We start from the raw sequence: 25,915 nt of genomic DNA on the forward strand, positions 1-25,915 counted from the left end.
TCAGACAGAGTACTGGGAAGAAGAAAGGGTTAGTCACCAAGAAAGGGTTAGTTGCCAGTGGGGATGCAGAGGAAACAGAATATGCAGAAGGAGAGGGAAAAACCACAAGCCATGTGGCAGCACATAGATGAATAGAAATGGCTAATTTAAGTTATAAGAACTAACTAGAAACAAGTCTTATCTAAGGCCGAGCATTCATAATTAATAAGAAGCCTCTGTGTTATTATTTTGAGCACTGGCTGGGACAGAGAAATACTCATTATAACTCACCCCCCCTACACACAAGAGGTCACATAACTTCTTTTGTTCTTGTTCTTTTTTTATAGTTCCAAAGTATTCAGTTGAATGGCCAAGTAACACTTAACTGTTGAAATCTAAGCAAAAATTTCGTGTGTTTTTATTTAAACACTGTCTGTTATATCAAGTGGTGAGGATCTTAGCAGAAACGTCTTTTTAATTAATTTATTTATTTGGTCTTTCAGGCTGGAGAGTTGGCTCAGCCATTGAAGGCTAGGTTCACAACCAAAAATATAAGAAATGTCTTGTTTTTCCCTATTCCTTAGGTACTACAGATGTCTAGCTTGTTCTCAGTCAACAGTCTGTTGGAAGGACACACTTCTATTTATTCTCTATGAGCGATTTTATTGTATGCTCAAATCCTTATTTTTTATCAGTCACCCCAAGCCTAACTATCCCACCTCTGCCTCAGACCAAACCATCTGCCACTTCCACATCTCATGGGGATGTTCCATCTCAGTGTTTCTGTACCTAGACTGACTCTAACAGTCTATTACTACTGGGCTTCAGTCTCTGTTCCTCTCCAACCCCTCCAGCTCCTTCAGTGGCACTGCAGTGTCCTTAGTCTGGTTTTCCCGCTTAACCTTATCCTGTCCAGCTATTGGCCAGTCAGCTTCTTTATTAAACCATTTGCCGCGTAATTTACACAGTGTACAAAAGGATTATTCCATAGCATTCTTCCCTTTTTTTTTTGTTGCAGCGCTGTGGACCTAGGGCTTAGCACGCACAAGACATGTGCACTACCACTGAACCACATTCCATAGCAAACTTCCTTGAATAGGTCCCCACATGGATCAATAGTCTCTCCTTGTCTCTCCCAACCCAAACTCCTTGCCTGTCTCACTGGGTTTCTGTGTCTCCAGACATCATGCCACTAGAGATTTTATCTTATTATTTTTATCTATTTTTTTTGAGACAGAGTCTCATTATGGAATTTTGAGTGGCCTGGCAATAAATATCAAGGCTGACCTTAAACTGAGATTCTCCTGCTCTGCCTCCAAATATTGGAATTGAAGGAGTGTGCCATGGATGCCCAGGTTTTGGTTTTAGACAGGTGATCAGCCCAGGTCTTGAACTTAAGGTAACATTCCTGCTTCATCCTCCCAAGTGCTGGATCACAGACAAGAGCTACTATATCCTTATGGAAGTAAGTGTTAGGATGTATGCGTGTTGCTAGGGATGGAAACCAGGTCCTCAGCAAGTCCAGGTCAGTTGATTCTATCACAGAGCCACATCCAATCTTTATTAGAGAACTTCTCCTCCTCTACCTTTTGGTTTTTCAAGACAGGATTTCTCTATCTAGTTCCAGGTTCCTCTGGAATTTACTCTGTAGACCAGGTTGGCCTCCAACTCAGAGATCCTCTTGCCTCTGCCTCCTGAGTGTTGGGATTCAAGGTGAGCACCACCACTGCCCAGTTTAAAGAATGTGTTTCTGTAATACTGTCATTCCCTAACAACTGTGAGGTATGGTCCCACCTCGACCTGTTCTAGGACTTATTAGACAACTCTTCCCTTCCAGTATGGTCCTGTCCCGTTTGTCTATTGGTACCTAACCAGGCAGCCAGCTGATATGGCTTGGGTATGGCTTGAGTGAATCTCCCTAGAATTCATTTGTTGGGTGCTCTCTCCTCAGCCTGAGATGTTGGGGGAAATGACAGAACCTTTGAGAGGTTTTCTTAGCACAAAGGGATTCCTTGATAGCGGTACTGGAGCATGAGTTTGTAGTCCTTTAGAAATCGAATTATTATACAAGGTACTAGAAAAATAGAGTAGCAGAGCCTATAACCCTAGAGCTGTTTTGTTTTGTTTTTGTTTTTTGAGACAGGTAACCCAGAATTCTGAAGGCTCGAGGCTAATCAGAGTTCAGGCCTTTAATTGAATTAGGGGGGAGGTGTTGACGACCACTTGTCCTTTAGGTTTTGGGGAGGGGATTTGGTACTATCGAGAGATCTGTTCGGTCTGTCTTTATTGGACCTCTTTTATTACTAAATTTTAGGCCTAGTCTTTCCATTCTTTGCCTCTACCTCCCTGGGGTGAATTCCATGCCTGTGCCGCCAAAATCACCCTTCTGTGTGTCTCTTTTCAGTTCAGCAACCCCTCAGCTCTTTTTCCATTTTCCTGGATCATCTATCCTGCCCAGGTATCTAAATACATCTAGTTCACCCCTGGGTCTCCATCATTGAGGACACTGTAATCAATCCTTTCCATTCATCTTAGAGGTTGTACCCGGGTGTAATAAGGGGTCAAATGCTTTATCAGTTCTCGGCCCAATATGGCGTGATCCAGCTTCCGCACCACCCTCAAAGATGGCAGCCCCCATCTGGAGACCGCCATATATACCCTACGAGACGCCCTGCCAGGGCCTGACGCGACCGGAACGTGACGCAAAGTGGAGGCGGGGCTCCTCCCTCCAAACCCCTGGCGTCGAGTGTCTCGTGACAGGCACTTCCGCTCGGGGCGGCGGCGGTGGCGGAAGTGGGAGCAAGGCCGGAGCTTTTGCCATAAAGCCCGAGGCGGCGGCGTTGGCTACGGTGTTTGGGGCTGGGCAGCTCCGAGGAGCCTGCTGGAGCCGGAGTCGGACTCTCTGTCGCGGCCTGCGTTGTGTCTCTTCCTCGGCGGACCCCGCGGTGAGTGGCGGGCCCGGGCCGCCCTTCCCCCGCCGCGGCCCCGGCCTCCGGGCCTGGCGTCCTAGGCGAGAGCCGGGCCGGGCCAGGCGGGGCGGCGCCCGGCGGGCGGAGGTCGGAGGGCGCGGGGTGACCCGGCGGGCGGCGGGTACGGGGACCCTTGGGCCCCGCGCGTCCTCGGCGGCAGTCCTGCTGGCTGGGAAGAGGTACCGGCCAGCCACCGAGGCAGCGCTGCCAGGCGCGTCACATGCCCCGGCCCGCCGCGGACACCGGGAGACAGGAGCTTTCAGGGTCCTGCACGGTAGATCCTGTTTCGAAGTCCCAGGGGGCAGGACCTCCTGAGTATCTCTCAGAAGGTCTGGTGCCCTCCTGGCTTGTAATTGTGCGAATGTGGAGAGTAACGTTGGGAAGATTTCGGATTTCTCGTTTGCCTGGGCTGCGTGGCAAGACCGCACAGGTTGCCCTATTCTCCCAGCAGCCCTCCGAAGCACCGAGGCAGTGTCCACTGACAGAGAAATCAAAGAACAGAGAGGTTAAGTCACTCATCCAAGGTCACACCGCTGATAAGTTACGCAGAGAGAGACTGAAGCGTCGGCACTCAGGCTACTTAGCAATCTACTGGCCTCTGGCCTCTTCTGCTTTAGGTGCTTCCAGAGCTTGCCACCTGTTATCTGTCCATCAGCACTCCCCTCCACCTCCTGTCTAGCGATGTCATTTGAGAGCCTCTTGGTCCTACCTTAAAGCCGGGTTGCATTGGCAGTTGTAACTTACAAGGCGTATCCCTGCAGTGTAGTGTCACCGAATCAGAAGATTTGAGTTCTGGCAAGGTATGTATTGGATTTGAATAGTTATCGCACTCGGGTCTTTTCTTTGAGTCTGGTCTGGCACGCCTGCCGTGTGCATCTTCCGTTCTATAATAATAAGAGTTGATGGGTGCCTCGCTTGTTGAAAATACTGTCTTTGCCTTCCCAAAGAACAGACTCTTGTCTCTTCCTTGTGACATCAGCTGATGACCCGCATGATTGGGTCAGTAAAATCTCCTGTTAGTATGTTTTTCTTTGAGCTTGGGAGGGTTGGTTCAGAATTGAGTTCAAGAGCTGGCAAGTGAGTTACAGCTACTTCTGAAGCTGGCCGAGCTAAAGTTGGGTATCCCAGAGTGCCTGCCGTTTACCATTGTTACCCAGCCTGGTACACATAAGGAATGGGAGAGCAGTGGCTGGCACCTTCATTTAGGAAATGTTTTCTTCCATCATGTATGTGTCAGGCATTACTGGGTCCTGACTCAGGGAGATAGGCATGGGTCCTGGCCTCCAGGAATTGTAAAACAGTGAGCCTCACAATTCAGAACTATGTTTTGGGATGACTGGGCTGTTACAAAGAATGTGAGGCTTTTGCAGAAAGTGGTTGGTTTTTTAGGTGAATCAGACATCCAAAAGTGTTGTGTTCTGGCTAACAGCTTGAAATATTTGCCAACTTTTTGTGTGTGGTGTATGCTTGTGTGCATGTGTGGAGGTTGATATTGGGCGTCTTACTTAAATGTTCAACTTTTTTTGAGGCAGTGTTTATTTACTAAGTAGGGTAGGCTTGGTGAACTCAGCCGCCGCCACCCTCACCCCCCCATTTACAGATGCCTCTGCACCTAGCTTTTTCTTTTTCTTGATTGGAATGTGAGTTCAGGGGATCTGAACTCAAGTCCTTATGGTTGAAAGTGCCCGAGCCATTTTTAGCCCCCATCTTTGTGAGCTTTAGGAACAGTGTTTGTATGGTTTGCTTCTGAAAGAGGGGATCAAATTATAGCTTATGACTGATCACATCTTATGAAGAGTAACCATCAACACTAAACTTGATTCCTTTTTTGTTGTAAGTGATATTTTTGTCCTCCCTCCTGGGGAAATGATGCCACTTGGTATAGTACACTGTAGTGTGTGAGCAAAGGCACATTTGATATGCTGGGTTTTCCTTGTCAGCTGACAAAAAGCCTAATGTAGCTCCTGCCAGACTTCGTGATGCAGTCTGGATTTAGACAAAGAAACAAACAAACCAGTGCCCTCTGTTTCCTGCAGCTTTCTGGTTCCTTCCTTTAAGGCCAGGTTTACTCTGAAGGTAGACCTCCATGAGTAAACACAGGAGGGTGGGGCTGAGACGCCTCTGAAAATAGTCTTATTAGTGTAGTCTTCCAGGTGATTGTTGGCAGCCCCGTGAGTGACTTTCCTGCTTTTCTTTTTTTGGTGCCAATTGTACCTTACAGTCAGAGGTCCTAACCCTGTAAGAGGACAGCCCTTGTAGGAAACGGTCTCAGAATCGGTTTCTGGCTCCACTACCAAGTGAAGCAGGAAAGTTTGGTCCTTGGATTTGCTGTTACTCCATCTTCAAAGAGATCTTGCACTAGTAATCCTTTAACCTTACATTTGCCGTCAAGCTTGCTGTGAAAATACGGTGCAAACCCAGACCCTGAGGTCCACTAGGCATCTTTGGCGTTCAGCCTCCCTGGGTCTGACATGAATCTTTCTTTTTTTTTCTATGATATCCATCCAAGTCAGCAGATATGGCCGAGATACATGACAGTTTCCCTGGGGAAGTAACAAGGTGGCCTCCTAATCTGGGCTTACCAGCAGCTCCTTTGGGAGCTGGGTTCTCTTTAAAAGGGTCCTGAAGCTCCGCTATGTTTTGGCTCCTGCTTTCTGCTCCACTGGGGTTGCTGTCATTATGTTCTGGTTGTGTTCTCACTGTGTTCCCAGACCCTTACCTGTGCTGGCCTGTGCTCTCGCTCTGTGGTCTGGGTGCTGTACTGCCTGCAGTCACTGCAGAGACATCTGCAAAGTTCTCTTGAGTTATTTGTCCTCACATCTTTCACCTTTTAGACGACATTAAAGACTGGAGAGCGCTTGCATTTATGTTTTAAAGTGCAAATAAAAAACAAAACCAGAGCCAGACTTTAAACGGTGTCTGTGAGCAGTGATCTGGAGAGCTGCTGTGATGGGTGGATTGAAACAGGCTTTAGAAGGCTCCCTGACCAGCTCCACTTTTAATGCTGCACTCTGATTCCAAAACCAAATTTAAGAGGAGTTACTTGCAAAATGTCCCTGTTGGGAAGGAAGAGAACTTGGAATTTGGCTCCAGTGGTGAAGTGACATGCAGTATTGGCCTTGTTCATCTGCTTTAAGATGCAGTAATTAATGCACAGGGTGGGAGTCCAGCCAGAGCCCTGTTTTGGTGATGTCATCACTGCTTTGGAGATGTTTGATTCTGTTGTCCACTTCCTGGTCTCCTAGGATTGCCCGTGTTGGCACAGAGCAGATCTGAGGCAGCCTGAGGACCTGAGTAGACTGTAGGGATTGCACAGCCAGGTCTGCTTCTCACTCAGCCTTGCTTATGATGCTGCCAGGCAGAGTGAGGGAGGTTCTTGACGCTCCCTAGACGTTAAGTGAAGGAAACTCACTTGACTTCAAGAGCCTTATAACAGTTACTGCACATGAATGAAGTGCACTATATACATATATGAAAATGACATAAAAATACATGATAATAAAAATTAAAATGGTTAACACCATTTGTTCAAGTCTGTGTATCATTGTGATTTTTAAAAGGTTGACTTCAATTTCATAAACTTTAGTTTGAGTTGAACACACAATGACAAAGCTAGTATGAATTCAAAGCTACTTAAAAAATAGTGGGCTGGTGCTCATACACACATACACAACCCTGGTACATCTTTTGAATAGGAACTTCTGTAGTCCAGGTTAGCCTTAAAACCTTAAATTGCTAAAGGTGACTAAACTGATCGTTTTTTCTCTTTCTAAGTGCTGCAACTGTAGACATCCATCACACTGTCTCTTAGATAAAATGATTGGTCAGCTGGCCAACAATTCTCCATGCACTTACCAGATCTGAGGACCTTGAAGTAGCTTTAAGTCATCTTTGCAGTTCCTTGTAGAACCGTTTCTGGGGTGTGGTGGCATACACCTTTTGGGAGGCAGACAGGTGAAGCTTTGAGTTTGAGGCCAGCCTGGTCTACATAGTGAGTTATAGATCAGTTAAGGCAACACAGTGAGGGCACCCCCCGCTTTCTTTTTAAAGCAGCCTGGGTGTGTTGGCACACACCTTTAATCACAGTAGGTGAATCTCTGAGTGAGGCCAGTCTGTGTGGTCTACGTAGTTCCAGGACAACCAGAGTTACATAGACCCTGTCTGGGCGAAAGTGCTTTAGCCTGTGTTATTTTGTCACTGACTGCTGGAAGAACATTGTTGACCTGTAGAAACCTTTCGACCCTGCATCTTCTGTAAATACTGTCTAATATTTGTGTATAACTTATGGGTTCCAGGGAATGTAATTTTATGCCCACAGCCTGGTGTTTCTTGTTGAGATGATCATGACTGGTTGGGTGGCCCAGCTAGAGTGGAATGCCATCCTGCCTTCTCCATCACATGTGTTCCCTGAAGACCTTAGTAGTTGATCTCTTATGCAGATGTGCCTTTCTTCTACTAATTTACTTAAAGCCACATCTTTTTTGCTAGTTATTAAACTACTCAGATATTTTTTTAAGGTAGGAACTAGAAAGAAGAAACAGTGATTTTTCTACCTACTAGTTTCTTTCTGCAAATATATACTTTTATTTATTTATTTATTTATTTATTTATTTATTTATTTATTTATTTATTGACAGGGTTTCTCTGTGTAGCCCTGACTGTTCTGGAACTCACCAAGGCCAGGCTGGCATCAAACTCAGAGATCTACCTGCCTCTGCCTCCCAAGTGCTGGGATTAAAGGTGTGCACTACCATGTGTGACCCACTTTTTAAATAGGCAAATATCTATATGGAAATAAATGTAGATGAGCAGTTGAAAGACCTTTCACAAAGTTTAAAGATTGCTTGTGCCTCTTTAAAGCCATTATCTCCTTACTGTTCTTAGCTTCACTGAGGGTTTTCTTTCTTTTTTCATCTTTGTAAAGCTATTTATTGAACATCTCCTCCAGCCCCAGTCCTATCCCACTCCCACGCTCAGAACATGAAGCCAGCTGCAGCTGATTTCTAACATAGTGACTAATTTTGCTTGGTTTGGATTCTTTTGTGTAAATGGAATTATCCACTGTGCAGTCTTTCCTCTTTATCTGATTTCCTTGACTTTTCTGAAACCTTGAGTAATGTGTAGTTTTAATTCCATTTTCATTGCACAGTAATAGTCTATTATGTGATTAAAATGTTTAAATTAAGTAGAGTTGGTGGTGTGTGCATCTCCATTTACTCTGGAGGCTGATACAGAGCAATCTCTTGAGCCCAGGAGTTCAGATTCAGCCTGGATAACTCAAGAACACTTCTATTCAAAATATACATGAATAAATAAAAGTAGAAAGGCTGGGTTTTAGGCAATGTGTCTGCTCGTATGCCATGAATCCAGTAGTTTAAATAGCAGTGGTGTATTCCCTTATGGTTCTGGAGGTTATGCACCTGAGCTGCAGGCAGACAAAAGGGGCTTCTGAAGTCTCTTCCCCGCCCTTTACATCGTTGTCCTCTTTTGTGAGGTGTCCTGACCTCCTCCTTAGTCAAACTGAATAAGGGCCAACTCTAATGACCTCTTTAACCTGTAACCCCTTAAAGACCCTACCCTGCAGTAAGTCCCATTCTGAATTGGAGCTAGGCTAGCGGTGCATGAATGGGTGTGGAGGGTTGGGGCAGGTCACAGTTTAGCTATTTCACTGTAATAGACAGGGCCCCTGCTCACAGAACCTGACCCTTTGTGGCCCCCGTTTTCCCCTTTTTTCCAATGCAGGGAGACCTGGAGTGGGCAAGAGAGATAGTTCTAGTTTGAGACTACTAATAGTGTTACTTACCTGTTAGAGGTGAAGGCTGAGGAATGCTTGATTAGCGTGTGTAGGGACCTAGGCTTGATCCCGTAGCACCTCAGAAAGGAAAATAAGTGATGAAATGATGAATGTTCTGAGGTTAGAAAACCAGAATGACTTCCGTGTGGTGAGTGGAGAGAAGCCTCCCATGGCTACTCATGTGGTCTCTTTGCTTTTATGATCTTTGATCTTGACCCATCTCTGAGCTTGGCCCAAAGAGTATAGTTCCTCATAGGAGAGGGTGCTTGCCTTCAGAGTCTTTTGGTCTACGTTTTGTCCTTAAAGTGCTGAAGTTCCTCATGCATATGTCAGTGGCTGATTCTCAGGTAGGTGTTCGCTGGCATCAGGCTGCCAGTTTTTTTGGCTGAATGATCTTGAGCTTTAAACATCAGATCTTAGTTTGATTGTATGTCTTTGCTTCTTCCCAAATCTCAGCCCCCTTTAAAGCTTTTAAATTCTGCACCTAGAACTCTTCAGAGTAACTTACTTTTGGTAGTATGTGAGTAGTTTTTGGACTGGTAGTTAATTTGCTAGATTTTTATTGTCTTCTGTAAGAAAAGGCTGCCAGCAGCTGTGAGTAATGTAAAATTAAGAGCCCTGAGCCGGGCGGTGGTGGCGCACGCCTTTAATCCCAGCACTCGGGAGGCAGAGGCAGGCGGATCTCTGTGAGTTCGAGACCAGCCTGGTCTACAAGAGATAGTTCCAGGACAGGCTCCAAAGCCACAGAGAAACCCTGTCTCGAAAAACCAAAAAAAAAAAAAAAAAAAAAAAAAAAATTAAGAGCCCTGTAGATTCAGGAGTAATTGTTAAACCAGGAAGTTGAGAGTCCTAGAAATAGCTTAAAGAAAATGTTAAAGTTCTTTGATGATTAAAGTAGGGAGAGAAGACCTCAGTGAATTTTTGGATAATGTTGGCATGGAAGTGTGACTTAGTGGGAAGGCCGGTTTGTGGCTAAGAGGTGCCACCAAAGTTAATGCTGTGCCATTATGTAGACATTCTCTGTTGAAACTCATGACTGTATTGAAGAGTCTGGATAGCTGGGCTGTTATGACTCATGCTTTTAATCCCAGCACCTGGAAGCAGAGTCAGGCAGATCTCTGAGTTTGAGGCCGGCCTGGTCTACAAAGCAAGTTTCAGGACAGCCAGGACTGTTACACAGAGAAGCCTTGTCTTGGAAAAAAGAAGCAGCTGGATATGCCCTAGTTCTGGGAGAGAAATGCCTTTGTTGTGATAACTTATTATCACAGTTGAACCAGAGGCCTCATAGGAACTAGGCAAGTACTCTACTACTGAGCTATAATCCCACCTCAGATGCCTTTCGCAGTAGGTTAAAAATGGGAAGAATAGAGGTGGAAAAAGAGTCTTAATTTGATTTTCCTCTTCAACCAGCCAGCTGTTTGAATTCCTTTTAGGAACTTATGGCCGAGCTGTCATTGTTTGCAGAGTCTGTGATACCCATGAACCCTTGTCACTTACTTAGTTTTAGGTTTAAAATTTTAACTTTGGACAGCTTTGGAGATACAGGTATATATATATGGTACAGACCAGCAAATGCAAGCTGCAAGCGCCTCCCTTCCCTGCTCACCCCCACCCACCAAAAAAGTAAACACGATAAACAAAAAAATCTGAGAGCTATAAGAAGGGCAAACTCTCTTAGCAAGAAATACTTTCCAAGGAACTTGCCTTTTTTTTTTAATTCCCCCATTGGTTTTTCGAGTCAGGGTTTCTCTGTAGCTTTGGAGCCTGTCCTGGAACTCACTCTGTAGACCAGGCTGGCCTCCAACTCACAGAGATCTACCTGCCTCTGCATCCTGAATGCTGGGATTAAAGGCATGCGCCACCACTGCCCAGCTCAAGGAACTTGCTTTTTGAAAGTTGCCTTTGTCCTTTCTTCCCTGTAGGAATGTGACCCCTGGAACAGAGTGTGAACGGTCTGTGCACTGCATCATTTCAGCTTCACAAACTAAATTTCTTGACATGTCACTTTTCTTCCAAGGAGATCTTCAGTATTGTGAAACTACTACGTAGAGGGTCTGGGTCTAGCACCAAGTATCTAAGTTTGCAGAAGGCACTGTGACCCTAATGTGAGAATAGCATCTTCAGTGAAGATCTGCCTTCCTTAATTTCATGCTTTGTGTTTTACCAATTCAAAGTCAGCTCTACAAGCCAGGTGTGTGGTGGTGCACACCTTTAGTCCCAGCACTGAGGAGGCAGAAGCAGGTGGATCCATGTGAGATTGAGGCCAGCCTGGTCTGCTGAGTGAGTTCCAAGATAGCCAGGGCTACACAGAGAAACCCTCTCTCAAAAAATAAAACCAGTTGGCTATACTTGCTGTTCTGTTTCTGTGATGTGTAAATTCCTAGGTAGTGACCTTTGAAGCATTATCAGACATAACAGGTGAGGCTGTGCTTTGTAACAGCCTCTGAATGTACAATAAATAGCACATGGTTCTTAGCTTGCTGCTAGGATTCCTGTCGTTTTGTTTTGAGAGGAGCCTCGCACTGTTAATCCAGAATGGCCTTGTACTTGAGATAATAGGCCCACTCCTTTCCACGCTTCCCTTCCCCTTTTGTTCTTAGGTAGAACCCAGGGCCTTGTGCGTACTCAGCAAGCATTCTACACTGAACTAAACGCTAGCTCTGCATCTTTACTCCTGAAGGAGAGTATCTATGATAGGACAAAGGAAGAACAAACTGCTAAAGACTCTTGGACCCAGAGGGAATTGTTTCAGGCCAAAAATGACTCATCACTTATGCTTATGGCTCATTGGCTAGGAAGTCACAACATAGAAGGCGTTCTGAAGTGTGATCCTACTCTGTATCCAGCACGGCCCGGGCTGGAAGCACTAGTATCAGTTGAAGTGACTGAGAGAAACAAGCCTTTTTAGAGATTTCTGCTCCAGGCAGGTGGTTAACTTAAAAGCTGAGAGGAGATTAGTTCTGCAGTATATATTTGGGCATTCTTTGAACCTGGGTCTCCCTCTGTGTCCCAGGCTTGGCAGTCCTCATGATTCAGCCTCCTTGTTGCTGGGATTGTAGGTGCCACCAGGCCTGGTTTGGAAGTTTAGCTCTGTTTATAAAGTGACCTGCCACTTTGATTCAAGACTCGCCTTCCAAATTAGATTTATTCTAGGGATAAGTGTAACAGTCTTCAAGTATTCCTTAGGTCTTTTTCCTTCCCTGTCTGTAGAACCTTCCTTTTCCATTGCCTGTGGTTTAAGACCTTCACATATTGGTAGTGTTGACCTTCCTGGCTTTGTCCCCCTGGCTGGTAAGGCAGTCCCAGTGCTACCTTTCCTCTGTAGCCAAATGACATCCAGTCTGCCATCCCACCTTGATCCTCCTTAGTTCCGGGATGACAGGTGTGTTTCACCAGGACTGCCTCTAACTCTTATTTTGTTTGTTTGAGGTGGTTTTATCCATCCTTTGAGTGCTGGGTTTAAAGGTGTGGTCTGTCATATCTGGCCATCCCTAACTAGCTTTTGATAAATAATCTACATGTATATTTGATGTGGGATGTCCTTCTGTATATGTGTTGCTTTTATTGGTTGATAAATAAAGCTGATTTGGCCTATAGCAGGGCAGAATATAGCCATGCTGAAAGGGATATTTAGAGAGAGTGGGCAGAGTCAGAGTCACCATGTAGCCTTTGAAGGAGAAAGACGCCTGCGGGACCCTTACCACCAGTAAGCCACAGCCTTGTGCCAATACACAGATTAATAGAAATGGGTTAATTTAAGATGTAAGAATTAATTAATAAAAAGCCTGAGCTAATAGGTCAAAGAGTGTTGTAATTAATAGTTTCTGTGTGATTAACCTGGTCTGAGTAGTTGAGAAACCTACCAGCAGTCTCCGCCTACATATATCTGCTATGATTGGTGGTTGAAGAAATACATGTAAGTGTGTGGAGCGAGTAGATCAGAAGCTGTAGGATTGCAGATGCTTCCCTAAGCAGGACTTCAAGGTGTAATACAAGATTACCTGTTCTTAGCTGGGTTTGATAGGGCACGCCTTTAATTTCAGCACTTGGGAGGCAAAGGCAGGCAGATCTCTGTGAGTCCAGGGACAACCCGGTCTAAAACATCAAATTCCAAGATAGCCAAGATTACACAGAGAATACCCCCCCCCAAACAAAACAAAACAAAACAATTACCTGTTATTAAAATCTTCTAGTATTTTCAGTACTTTCTTAGTCATAGAACTTTATTGATCTTTTTGATTTTTTTTTTTTTGAGATAGAGTTTTTTGCAACCCAGGTTGTCCTTGAATCTCTTATTGGGATTACAGGGGTATATAATATACAACCGGGTTTCCTTCCTGTTAACCATTTTCAAAGGACTGGCTTGAAGTTTTGCCTTACTTCTTTATGAGAGGAAAGCATGACCTTATGACCTGATAGTCGCCCTTTCAAATTGTTTATAAATTACAAAAGCAGTATAGAGTCTTTTTCAGAGATAAGATCTCCCTGTGCAGACTAGGCTGATCTTAAATTGTAATTCCAACTCTGCTACCCAAGTGCTAGGGTTACAGGCCTGCACACCACTTTGCCTTGCTAGTATAAAAGTCCATTTCGACAATGTGGGGATTATTCAGAACTCCTTTTTAAAAGATTTGTTTATTATGTATACAATGTTCTATCTGCATGTATGTCTGCAGGCCAGATCAGAAGAGAGTACCAGATTGGTTGTGAGCCACTATGTGGTTGCTGGGAATTGAACTCAGGATCTCTGAAAGAACAGCCAGTGCTCTTAACCACTGAACCATCTCTCCAACCCCCTCAGAACTATTTTAAAGCAGAATCACATAGTACATACTCTGTAGCTTTGTAAAAATTCTACCATGCATAGAAATCCTTACTTGTAATGTATGCTGGCTTTTGTTTTTGATGTGCTGGGAACAAACCCAGGATCTCATGCATGTTAGAGGTAGGTGGTGAATCTCTGACCCACATCCCTTATCTATTACGTGCTGTTTTTAATGACTCTGATAAGTAAGTGCACTTGCCATCTTCTAAAGAACATTTTAGTTCTAACCCTACAAGGAAAGAATTCAGAGACCTAGAAAGATGGTACAGGGGTTAAAGACCACTCGGTGCTCTTCCAGAGGTCCCATGTTTAATTTCCAGCACCCATATAACTGGTAACTCTAGTTCCAGGAATCTGATGCCCTCTTCTGACCTCTTCAGGTACCAGGCATGCATATGGTACACAGACATCCATATATACAAAACACCCATATACATAAATAAATTAAAAGAATTCAGTGCTTATCTTTTGCCACTTATCCAATCATTTCCTTAAGATACAGTGTTTACACAATCTTAAAATTGTTTTCATTGCCAAGGGGCCTCAGGAAGGTTTGTACTTTTTAAAAATTTTTTAATGATTTATTTAACTTTATTTTATGTGCACTGGTGTGAAGGTGTCAGATCTTGTGGAACTGCATTTTCAGACAGTTGTGAACTGCCATGTGGGTGCTGGGAATTGAACGCAGGTCCTCTGGAAGAGCAGTCAGTGCTCTTTACCGCTGAGCCATCTCTCCAGCCCTAAGAAGGTTTGAACTTAACGGTTATAGTTTGGAAATTGTGCTCATATAGGTGTCAGTTATCAGTTTCCTTAATTTTGTCCACTTAACAAATGAGAAAAAATGTTAAATACTTTAAGCTTTGAATTTTGTTAGATTCAGTGTAGTAGTTTGAATGTTCCCCAAAGTCTCAGGCATTGAATGGGTGATCCCCAGTTGGTGCTGTTGGAGGAGACCTAAGAGGTGTGGCTTTGCTGGAGGAAGTACTGTCTCTAGGATCTGGCTTTGAAAGCTAGAGACTACTGCCATTTTAACTTCATTCTCTTTCCTGCTTGTGAGATCTGTTTGCTGTCATGACTGCTTGACACCAAGCTTCCCTGCCTTGATGGTGATGGGCTTTTATCCTTCTGGAACTATAAACCCAAACAAACCCTTCCTTGTGTTAGTCACCATGGTCATGACATTTTATCATAGCAGTCAGAAAGTAACTGTTAGTTTAAAAAATACATTCGTTAATTATTTGTGTTCTGTGAATTTGCTCTTGTGTGCCAAAATTCAAGTGAGTCCCTCCTTTTCATCTATAAATGGCTCAAATAACAGTTTTTGATTCTTTTTCTTGGCTTGTTTTCTTGGTGAAATTTGGTGGATGATGTGTTTTTGTAGAAACAAACTTTTTTGTGTCAGATCTGCCACCTGGATTTTATGTCATACTTAGCCCTTTTCTATACAGGACAAAAACAGCTGTTCATCTAGCCCTTGGTCCATGTGTGACTTTGGAGGGGGTGTGGGGGGGAATCTTTCTCCAGATGCCTGTTTAGTGCTTAGTTGTAATATCTGTTCCTCATTCACAAGATACTACTTTATCACATGAATTCCCACGTACGTGAATTTCTCCCTTCCTCCTCCCCTTTAACTCCCCTCCCCTCCTATCCCATCCCACATTTTCCTCTCTGTCTTTGGGGCAGTTTCCTGCTGTGTTTTGTAAGCCAGACAGTTTTCTGTCCCTCAAAGAACTCTATTAAAGTTGCTTCAAATATTTCTCCTTTGATCAGTTTGATCAGCAGAATCACTCATCTAGATATTGAGAGGAATCTTTTCCTAAGGTGCCTTCAAAGAATGAAGAAGCTAAATACTTTCCCTGTTAATGTATCTGGGACAAGTGCTGTATAGTTGTCTATTTTTACAGATGCACAGTGGTAGAAGACCTGTTTTTGATCCCCAGAGCCCTGCAGGGATTTGCTGGGGCAATAGTAATGGAATAGTGTTGGTGTACAAAAGAGTTCACACTAGCCCCGAATGGAGTATAACAAAGGCTTATTTATTTGGGGATAAACTCACAGAAAGTGTAGCGATCTGCAGTCCTCTGTATGCGCTGGGAACTGGAACTGAATCCAGCAGCCAAGGGGCCCACTGTATGCTTTTCGTCTGCGTTTATAATACATGAGACCACGCCCAAAGTGGACCCGTATCTTAAAAGCTATTGGCTGAAGGAGTTCCCACAGCAGAGTAATGGATTACCCCTTGAAGAAGCAAGTGTTAGCTTTAAATTATGCCCATGAAACTCCTAAGTATTTCCTACTCTGCCTTCTCTGGTCTTTTCCTGATTCATTTGAAACAGTCTCAGGGAGGTGGCTCAATCTGTAAAGTGCTTGCTGCAAGCTTGAGAACCTGAGTTTGGTTATTCAGTGCTTAAAAAAAAAAGCTGGATATGGTGGCACACTCCTGCGACTCCAGCGCCGGTGAGAGGAATGAGGTTGGGGAAGCAAAGATAGATGGATCCCAGGGACTTGCTGACCAGCCAGTGCCATCAGAATGGTGAGCTACTGGATTTGTGATAGACTTTCAAAAAAGAAGCTGGAGAGCAATAGAGGAAGACACCTAGTGTTAACCCCTTACATACCTGCTCACCAACCCACACGGGAGCATGCACTTGCACTGTTCAACAGCAACAACAAAAGATTTCACAAGAACAGCTCCTTCATAATCTACATTGTAGATAAGTTATTTACTATTAATACTGTATGTTAATTGTTGTCTTTGAACTGGATTTCTTTTATTATTCCTGTAGGGAGTTGTTAATGGTGGATTTTCTGTTTTACTAATTTAAAAAGCTTGATTTTTATATGTATGGATAGTTAATTTGTATGTCGTCTTTGCAGCACTTCTGTGCCCAGTTCCTCGAGGAATCTTGAAGGTGTCTGATCCACTGAAATTGGGTTTGCAGATGGTTTTGGGTGCTGGGATTCAAACTCACAAACTCTTTAGAAGAGCAGTCTTAACTGCTGAGCCACCTCTTGTTTTGACAGATGAAGAAAAAGTTAATTAGTACTCACAGAGTTAACCATAAGGCTGTTTTTTTTCCTCCCAGAACTTTTAAAGGAATGTTAACCATCTGAACTGAGGAAAATGATTGCCTTTTAAACAGGAAGAGAGTTCATGGGTCAGCTAACTCTTCCCATTTAGCGTTGCTATCTTTTGGAGGCTGAGTTAATCATCTGTACATGCCATGTGAAGTCTGTCTTTATGTACCTGCTGAGTTGTTCCTGCCAAAATGGCCATCTTTTGGCTTGCAGTTCTGTGAACCCATGAAGTTGTCTGGAGTTGCAGAGGATCCACAATCTGCTTGTTGTTTCTGAAGGGTAGAGTCTTCTGGTCAATGTTTTGTTATTTCTTCTTTTCTTTCTTTCTTTCTTTCTTTCTTTCTTTCTTTCTTTCTTTCTTTCTTTCTTTCTTTCAAGTCACATAGGGTTTTAAAGCAGACAGGTTAGAAAGATTCCACTTACCTACTCTTATTAGTGTGTGTAGTTAGAATGAGTGTGTATATGACGGGCAGATGGCATGTATAGTTAATTAGTAACTTCACCTGTTCAAACAGTGCTGGTCAGAAACCAAGAAGTGAGTTGGTTTTTCTGTTTCTCATTGCTGCTGTAGAGAACACTGAGTTCTGTCCTTGGGATTCAGGGGAAGTGAGAGTGTCGTCAACATACAAGCAGCCTCAGGATGCATCATGCAGAGTACTAGGGTAGGGAAAGGCCTGTGGAGGGGGTCGGGTTTTCTGCACTAAAGAATGGAAGTATGTGAAGGGCCATCAACAAGAGATGACATGAAGATATGATATGCTGTGCTGAAAGTTAAGAATGCAGAGGCTTTAGGATAATTTTTTCCCTACTTTTGCGTTATTTTGCAGTTTGGGGCTCCGACTAGCATCCATCAACCTCAGCTCCACGTTTGTGAACAATGTTTTTGTTGTTGTTAGTTACTGTTTTGTGACACAGGGATTCTGTGTAGTCCTGGATGTCCTGGGACTCGCATAGATCCTCCTGCCTCTGCCTCTGGAGGCATGTGCTACAATGCCTGCCAACAATGGTTATTTTTATAGAACTAGTTGTACAAAAAGAATTCCCCCATCCCCCACAAAATACAAGGGATTTATTTAGAAGATAAAGTTCAAGGTAGATACAGTACAGGGAAGTAGTGAGTGAGGGCAAAATTGCCTTGGTTTGTTTGAGATTTTAATTTTTTATGTGTATGGGTGATTTAGCTATATGTCTGTGCATGTATGCAGTACCTGCAAAGACCAGAAGATGGTATTGGATTCCCTGGAACTGGAGTTAGAGATTTTTGTTAGCTGTCATGTTGGTGCTGGGACTGAAAGAGCAGTCAGTACTCTTAACTGCTGAGCCATCTCTCCAGCCCTGGCTTTTTTGTTGTTGTTGTTGTTGGGTTTTTTTTTTTGGGGGGGGGAGGGTAGTCTGTCACTAACTTTTATGTCTCAGATTGACTTTCAGCCTCCAGCAAGCCTCTTGCCTCAACTTTGGGAGTGCTGGTACTACAGGTGTGAGCTACCATGACATAAAAGGAAATCTTGAAAGTAAAGTGTTTGGCCCATTTCGGCTGAGAGTCTCTTAAGAAATAATGTTGAGCCAAGTGTACTGGTCCATGCCTGTAATCTTGGCACTCCAGAGGCAGTGGCAGGTTTGAGGGCAGCCTGGTCTACATAATCCCAGGACTGCAAGGGCAAAACAAATAACAAAAACAAAACAAAAAACAGAGAGAGAGAGAGGGAGGGAGGGAGGAGGAGGAGGAAGAAGACGGAAAGGAAGGGAGAGAGAGAGAGAGAGAGAGAGAGAGAGAGCGAGCGAGAGCGAGCAGTGTTGTAGCAGACTTTGACCTCTAGCCCCCAAATCATAACATGTGTCAAACAGATGGCAGGATCCTGGTGACCATGATGTGGAGCGTGGAGCATTCCTTGTCCCCACATGGTCATTCATCATGGGGCTGTCCCTCTTTGGGGTTATTTCTGCTAAGTGCAGAAATCAAAGAATTTGTAAGGGAGTACTGTGAACAATTACATACCTGTTAGTTAGACAACCTAGATGACTGGACAGATTCCTAGCAGTACCAAACCTAAGGTTGAACTACAAAGAGATAGGAAATCTGAGTAGGCTCGTAACCAGTAAAGAAATTGAATCATTTGTCTCTAGACTGTTTACAGTAAAAAGCCCTGGGCCTGGTAACTTGATTGGTGAATTCTACTGAAGTAAAGAACTTAGACCAGCTCTTCTAGTAGCCATGGTGTCTTCACAGCAGTAGACAGAGATGAGACTGTGTAGCTACCACTTTTACTTCATTTAGCTGTCTCCCTGACACCTCAGTTTTTTTCATCAATAGGTTGTGATTTTGTTTAACCTCCTTGAATCAATTTAATTATTTTCCATACTTTTATAAATTGTTTTATTAACTTCCTTTTGAGATTATTAGTGTATAGATCTGTGATTTTAGCTTGTAGATTTAGTTTCTACAGTTTTGCTGAGTTACTTTATCAGATCTAAGCTTTCTTGTTATTGAAGTCCTTAGATTCCAGCCTGGCACACTAATAAGTTAATAAGTTAGCAATTCCATGACCACAACAACTTTTTTTACTCTTTTTGTTTTGTTTTGTTCTTTTATTTCGAGACAGGGTTTCTCTGTGTGTAGCTTTGGAGCCTGTCCTGGAACTAGCTCTTGTAGAACAGACTGGCCTTGAACTTTCGAAGGTCCGCCTACCTCTGCCTCCCTAGTGCTGGGATTAAAGGTGTATGCTACCACCACCTGGCACCACAACAACTCTTAAAAGCCAAAGCATTTAATTGGGAGCTTATTTACAATTTCAGTGGCTTAGTCCATTATCATCAATGCAGGGATCATGGTAGGCAGGCATGATGCTGGAGTAGTTGAGAGCTACATGCTGATCCACAGGTAGAGGGGGGGGTGGGGGTAAGGCAGGCAGACAGAGAGATTGAAACCCTAAAATGGACTAGCCCTGGGGGCTTTGAAACCACAAAGCCCACCCCTAATGACACATTTCCTCCACCTAGGCCATACCTCTTAGGAACATTTTAATTCTATCAAAGAGTTTCATTCCCTGGTGATTAAGCATTCAACTATATGAGCCCGTGATGGTGGGGTCTTTCTTATTTAAACCACAAGTCTGATAACCCAACTCAATCATTAAAAAATCAGATGCAGTGGTTTGCATCTATAATCCTATCACTTACTAGGGTGAGAAGGGAAACAGATTGCTCAGAAGCTTGTGGGATAGCTAGTCTGCATTATGTAGTGTGGTGCAACACACAACATATTTTTAAAGATATTTATTGTGTATGAATGTTTGATATATATATTGCCATTTGTGTGCCTTGTGCCTGAGAAAGGAATTGGATCACCCAGAACTGCCCTCTACAAGAGCCACAAGTGCTGTTAACCTCTGAGCCACAGATCCAACCCCTCTTAAGAAAAAAGAAATTGAAGAGGGCTGTGATGAAACGACTGAGAAGTAACAGCTTAAAGGAAAGAGTGTTTTGGTCTACTTTGAGAATATCCAGCCTATCATAGTGGGAAAATATGGCAGCAGGAGTGTGAAGTGGTGCTCACTTTGTATCCGGAAGAGAGAGATATGCCTACTGGTGGTCAATTTCTGTTGTAGTTATTCAGACCCTGACTCCCGCCTGTGGGCTCTCATTAAATTGTGTCTTCCCTGTTCAGTTAAAAAGTAACAAACGCTAGTCAAAACACAAGCCTGAAAACACAAGCCTGACGGAGCAAATCCAATTTTTAATCTCAGCACTGGGGAGGCAGAGACAGGCAGATCTCTGTGAGTTCCACCCTGGTCTACAGAGTGTTCAAGGGCATTCAGGAACATAAACAGTTCCAGAGCCTGCCTCAAAACAAACAAACACAAAACAACAATAATAAAATTTCAGCAAACAGCCTCATAGACTTATCCAGAGGCTTCTATGGTGCTTCTAAACTGTTTCATTTTTTGATACAGTGTCTCAGTGTTTAGCCCTGGGAAGTTTGGAACTTGCTAGTAGACTGGACAGGCCTTCTGGTGCTCTGTTGGTTTGTTTTGTTTCCAACAATCTGACATTGTAGCCCTGGCTGACCTAGAACTCACTTTGTAGACCAAGCTGGCTTAGAACTCAGAGACCCATCTACCTCTGCTACCAGGAGCTCAAATTAAAGACGTGTATCACTATGCCCAGCTCTGTGGTGATTCTAGATTTTATTTATTTGTTTGTTTGTTTTTTAAGACAGGGTTTTTCTGTGTATCTCTGGCTGTCCTGGAATTCACTCTGTAGACCAGGTTGTCTCTAGGTCTTAATCAAATTGATAGGCTTAACCGCGCAGCTTGACTATAACTCAAATTAGCTGGAATGTAACTCACAGGAAAGGATATGTGACCCATCGTTAGCATTGCAAAGAGGGAAGGAAGGCTAAATGAATGAAAAGAAAGATAGCTTGTGTTCATTGATTAGAAAATTTACTGTTTTAGGGAATCATAGAGCATCCCCAATTTTAAATATCTACCTTTATATTTTGACATACACCTCTAACTTCTACATTCAACAGGCCGAGAGAGGAGGGGTATCTAGAATTCAAAGCCATCTTGACGTTACAACATAGTAAGATTCTGTTTCAAAAAGAAAAAAATGGTGGGCTGTGGTGGTACAGGCAGATCACTGATTTCTAGGCCGTCCAGTTCCAGAACAGCCAGGACTACAACTAGAAACCCTGTCTTAACAAACAAACAAAAAAGGGGGGTGGGGGGGGAAATAACCTATCCCAATTTTATGTGGAAATTCATGTAATTCTGAGTACCCACATTGTCTTAAATACCCAGCACTTGGTTGTTGAGATGAGGTGAGGGGGTCATAATTCCTAATTTCAGATTTTACATCAGAGCAAGTCAGGCATCACAGAAAACCATAGCTGAAATCCCACCACTCTGGAGACTGAGACAGGCAGATGACAAGTTCCAGACCAGCTCTACTTCCCCTAAACACAGTGAAACTTCCCTTAAACAAAGCTGTTCCAATCACAGCAGCTTTTGGTACTGGCACAAGTCCAGATTCTGACTTGAGGTCATTTTTCCCTCCTTAGATAGCAACAACATAGTAACAAGCATAACTGACTTTTTTTTTTAAAAAAATTTTATTATGATACAATGTACATGTGGTATAAAACTTGCCATTTTATCTTTTTGCTTTTTTGTGCCATTGAAGGCACATTTTTGGCAGGCGTGTGTGCATGCGCGAGCTCTGAATTGGGGGTGTGCTGAAGGCCAGAGGCTTATATTGGGTGTCTTCTATTACTCTCCACCTCGTATACTAAGAGGCTACGTCTCAGTATATAAATATAGAGCTAGCTTGCTCCAGGGGTCTCTTATTTCTGTTCCTGCCTGCTGGAATTACTGGCACACCACCCTGCCCAGCTGTTATTTATGTGAGTACTGGGAACCCAAACTCCAGTCTTCATGCTTGCTTGGCAAGTGCTTACCTACTTAGTCAACTCCCTAGCAGAGTACACTTTCATTTTTATTTATTTTTGAGTTAGCTCTGGCTAACTTTTAACTTAATTAAGCTCTTCCTGCCTCAGGTTCCCTGCCTTGACCTATGCGACTTTGGGATTGATGTGACAGGATGAGGGAATGAAGAAAGGACAGATACACAAAGGCTGGGATCAGGTGGGATGAACCATGCATTCTGATGGAGCCATACCAAAAACAGCCTGGAAACTCAGTATTTATCCTTTTGAATAAGGACACAGGTTTTGCTAATTTTGATAGGTGGTCCCTATAGGGGAGCAATTTTAGACTGTAAAACATCTGGAGGTGTGCCAGCCTTTTTTTTTTTTTTTTTTTTTTTTTTTTTTTTTTTTTTTTGCGGAGGACACCAGCCAGCTCCCAAATTATGACATATGGACTTCTTTTTAGTTATGAATGCTTGGCCTTAGCTTAGGCTCATTTCTGGCTAGCTCTTTTAAATTAAGCTTCTTCCTATCTCCCTTTTGCCTCTTGGCTTTTTACTCTTCTCCCCTTCTGTATATCTTACTTTCACTGCTTCTCACTTCTGTTTGGCTGGTGGCTGCCTGGCATCTTGCCTGGGGTATGTCCTCATCCCCCCCCCCTCTGTTCCTTTCTAACCTAGATTTCTCCTATTTATTCTCGCTCCCTGCTAGCACGGCCTATCCTTTCTTTGCCTACCTATTGGCCTTTCAGCTCTTTATTAGACCAATCAGGTGCCTTAGGCAGATAAGGTGAAACAAATGGAACACATCTTTACATAATTAAACAAATGCAGCAAAACAAAAGTAACACACCTTTACATAATTAAATTAATATTGTGTAGCATAAACAAATGTAGCCTGTCGTTACCTAGTTAAAATAATATTCCACAACAGAGAGGAGGAAACTTTGATCTGTTCTTTTTACACATACTGTCAACATTCATACATGGCCCAGGGAAAGGTGTTGCTATTTTCATGATTCTGAGGCATTGTGGTCTTTGATATGACTATGCTCATGTCATTAGTACATTCATTCAGAACTTCATCCACTCCTTACAAAGGGCATCCTCTGATCCCCACAGTTCTCCTCTAAGTACCACATAAACTGGGCATGGTGGTGCACATATCTGTAATCCTAGCACTGTGGAGGTGGAGACAGGAGGATCAGAAATTTAGTGTTACTCTTCCCAGTGGAGTGCGTTTGAGGCCAACCTGAAACACATGAGACACTATCTCAAAACAAAACTCTTTGTCATCCTCTCTTGATCCGTTTTTTTTTGGGGGGGGGAGAACCCTACATACTCAATGTTAGGAATTTTCTTAACGTGAGCTCTCCACCTCTGTGTTTCTTTTGGACTGAACGGCTGTGGGACCAGGCAGGACAGAAACCTCTGTCAACACTGTATGGGTGCTGAGAATTAAACCTGGTCCTATGCAAGAGCAATCAATGCTCCTAACCTCTGAGCTATTTCTGCAGCCCCAGTAGATACCTTGTTTTTGGAAGGCTTTTTCTTAGTCCTCAACTAAAATGGTACTAGACTCACCTACAGCCCTTGTTTTATGTGGAAAGTCTCTTGATTGCAGCTGTTTATTATTTTATTTTGAAAAATATATGTGTGTCCATGTGTCCCATGTATCCATGCATGTGGAGATCAGAGATAACTTTGTGGATTCTAGGACTGGAACTCATCCCCAGACTTCCAGAGCAAACTCGATTATTTCCTGAGCCACCTCACTGGCTATGCTTGTTATTTTAGAACTTCAACTATGCTGAGATGGTTAATCTTAATTCTCAGTTTAACCAGTTAGAATCACCTAGGAGACAAACCTTTTAATGTGTCTTAGAGGGTATTTCCAGAGGTTCTACTGAGGAGTGAAGTCCCTCTCTGAATGTGGGCAGCACTGTCCCATGGATTAGAGTTCTAGACTAAATAAAGGGAAGAAAATGGATTGAGCACTAGTATTTGTCTCTCATTCCTGACTGGATGCATTATGATCGACTGCCCCATACTCCTGCTGCCATGATGATGGACTGACTATACTCTCAAGCCATGAATGAGCCAGGTAATTATTCTTCCCTTAGACTGCTGCTTGTCAGATATTTGTTTACAGTGATGGGGAAAGTAAGTAACACAGCAGCTGTTGTCTAGAAACACCCTCTTGACACATTAGAGGTGTGTCTCCAAGATGATTCCACCGGGTCAGTTGAATTGAGAATTGAGATTAACCACTTCAGCACAGTTGAAGTTCTAAAACTTTAACAGTTCTCCATAGTTTGGACATCCTTCTCCTATGAAAAAGCTTTGACTGTATTCTTCCAAATCATAGATGCATCACTGTTCGCAATTGCTTAGGCAGTGTTCATTAAAAGAGGTTAAGAGTTGGTTGTGGTGATGCACGCCTTTAATCCCACTACTTGGGAGGCAGAGGCAAAAAGTTCACTGTGACTTCAAGGCCAGCCAGGTCTACATAGTGAGTTTAGTACAGTCTAAGCTATGTATCTGGTTTATTTCATGTAACACAATATTCTCTGATTCAGCTGTATTTCTTTAAAGTACAGAGTTTATTTTGAGGCTAAATAGTATTACATTGCAGATATAAACCAAATCTGTATCTTTTCAACTGTTGGAGGAGGAGTGAGCCGCTTGTTTGTCTGGCTGCCCGGCTAGCTTAGACCCAAAATAATCACACAGAAACTGTATTAATTAAATCACTGTTTGACCTATTAGCTCTAGCTTCTTATTGGCTAACTCATATCTTAATTTAACCCATTTCTATTAATCTGTGTATCACTATGTGGCAGTGGCTTACCAGCAAAGTTTCAGCATGTCTGACTCTAGAAGCTACATGGCATCTCTCCACCTTTTTTCTCCCAGCATTCAGTCCAGTTTTCCCTGCCTGCCTAAGTTCTGCCCTATCAACAGGCCAAGGCAGTTTCTTTATTCATTAACCAATAAAAACAACACATAGACAGAAGGACCTCCCACACCATTTCCCTTATTCTGTTTAAAGAAAAAGGAATGCTTTATGTGAGTCCCCTCTCTCTGTGTGCTGTGATTACCATTGATGAATAAAGAAACTGCTTTGAACCTATAGCAAGGCAGATCAGATTCTGTCTCCCTTTTCCACTCTACCTCCCCCCCGCATCTTTCCCAGCCCCTAGTGATCATCATTCTACTTTGAAAATAATTTTAACCTCTCATATACATGGTATATACATTTGTGTGTGTCTAACTTACTGCACTTAATGTGCTGCCCTACAGTTCCACTCACTTTGCAGCAAATGACAGCATTCATCCTTCTTTATGGCTAAATCATACTCTGATGTATATATATTATTTCTCCTTTTCCTTTTTCTGGCTTAAAAAAAATCACTGTATGCATGTCATGCTCACTGTTGGAGATCAAAGGACTTCTTTTGGAGCCAGTTCTTTCTACCTTTTATGGGTTTAAGAGTTGAACTCAGGTCATCAGGCTTGCTCTGCAAGTTCTTTTACACACTGAGCTATATCACAGACTCCTCTTCTGGTGTGTTTGCTTTGTAGGGTTCTTTTTGGTTTGTTTGTTTTAACTTTTCAGTCAGACTCATGTCAAACTCACTGTGTAGCTGAGGATTACCTTAAGCTTAAGACCTTAAGTGTCTATCTTCCAGGTGCTGGGATTACAGGTGTACTGTACCATGCCTACTCTGTATCCCCCCCCCACACACACACACACACACTTTTTTTTTTTTTTTTTTGGTTTGGTTTTTCAAGGCAGGGTTTCTTTGTAGCTTTGGAGCCTGTCCTGGAAGTAGTTCTTAT

General features: G+C 43.2%; 1 protein-coding gene across 3 annotated transcripts in view; it reads left to right on the forward strand.

Annotated features, from left to right (window-relative positions):
• The first annotated feature begins 2,736 nt into the window (after window positions 1-2,736).
• The window catches only part of Rab7a (RAB7A, member RAS oncogene family), a 53,299-nt gene continuing 30,120 nt past the window's right edge, over window positions 2,737-25,915 (forward strand). The window contains exons 1-2 of one of the 3 annotated variants that reach the window (XM_038319453.1): window positions 2,737-2,924; window positions 3,566-3,748. The gene's annotated coding sequence lies outside the window, so the exon portion shown is untranslated. Of the gene's footprint in view, window positions 2,925-3,565; window positions 3,749-17,220; window positions 17,308-25,915 lie in introns of those variants that run through there. The other 2 variants (XM_038319452.1, XM_038319454.1) reach the window with 2 other exon arrangements.

Source organism: Arvicola amphibius, chromosome 2 (assembly GCF_903992535.2).
Source record: "Arvicola amphibius chromosome 2, mArvAmp1.2, whole genome shotgun sequence".
NCBI classification, from domain to species: Eukaryota; Metazoa; Chordata; class Mammalia; order Rodentia; family Cricetidae; genus Arvicola; species Arvicola amphibius.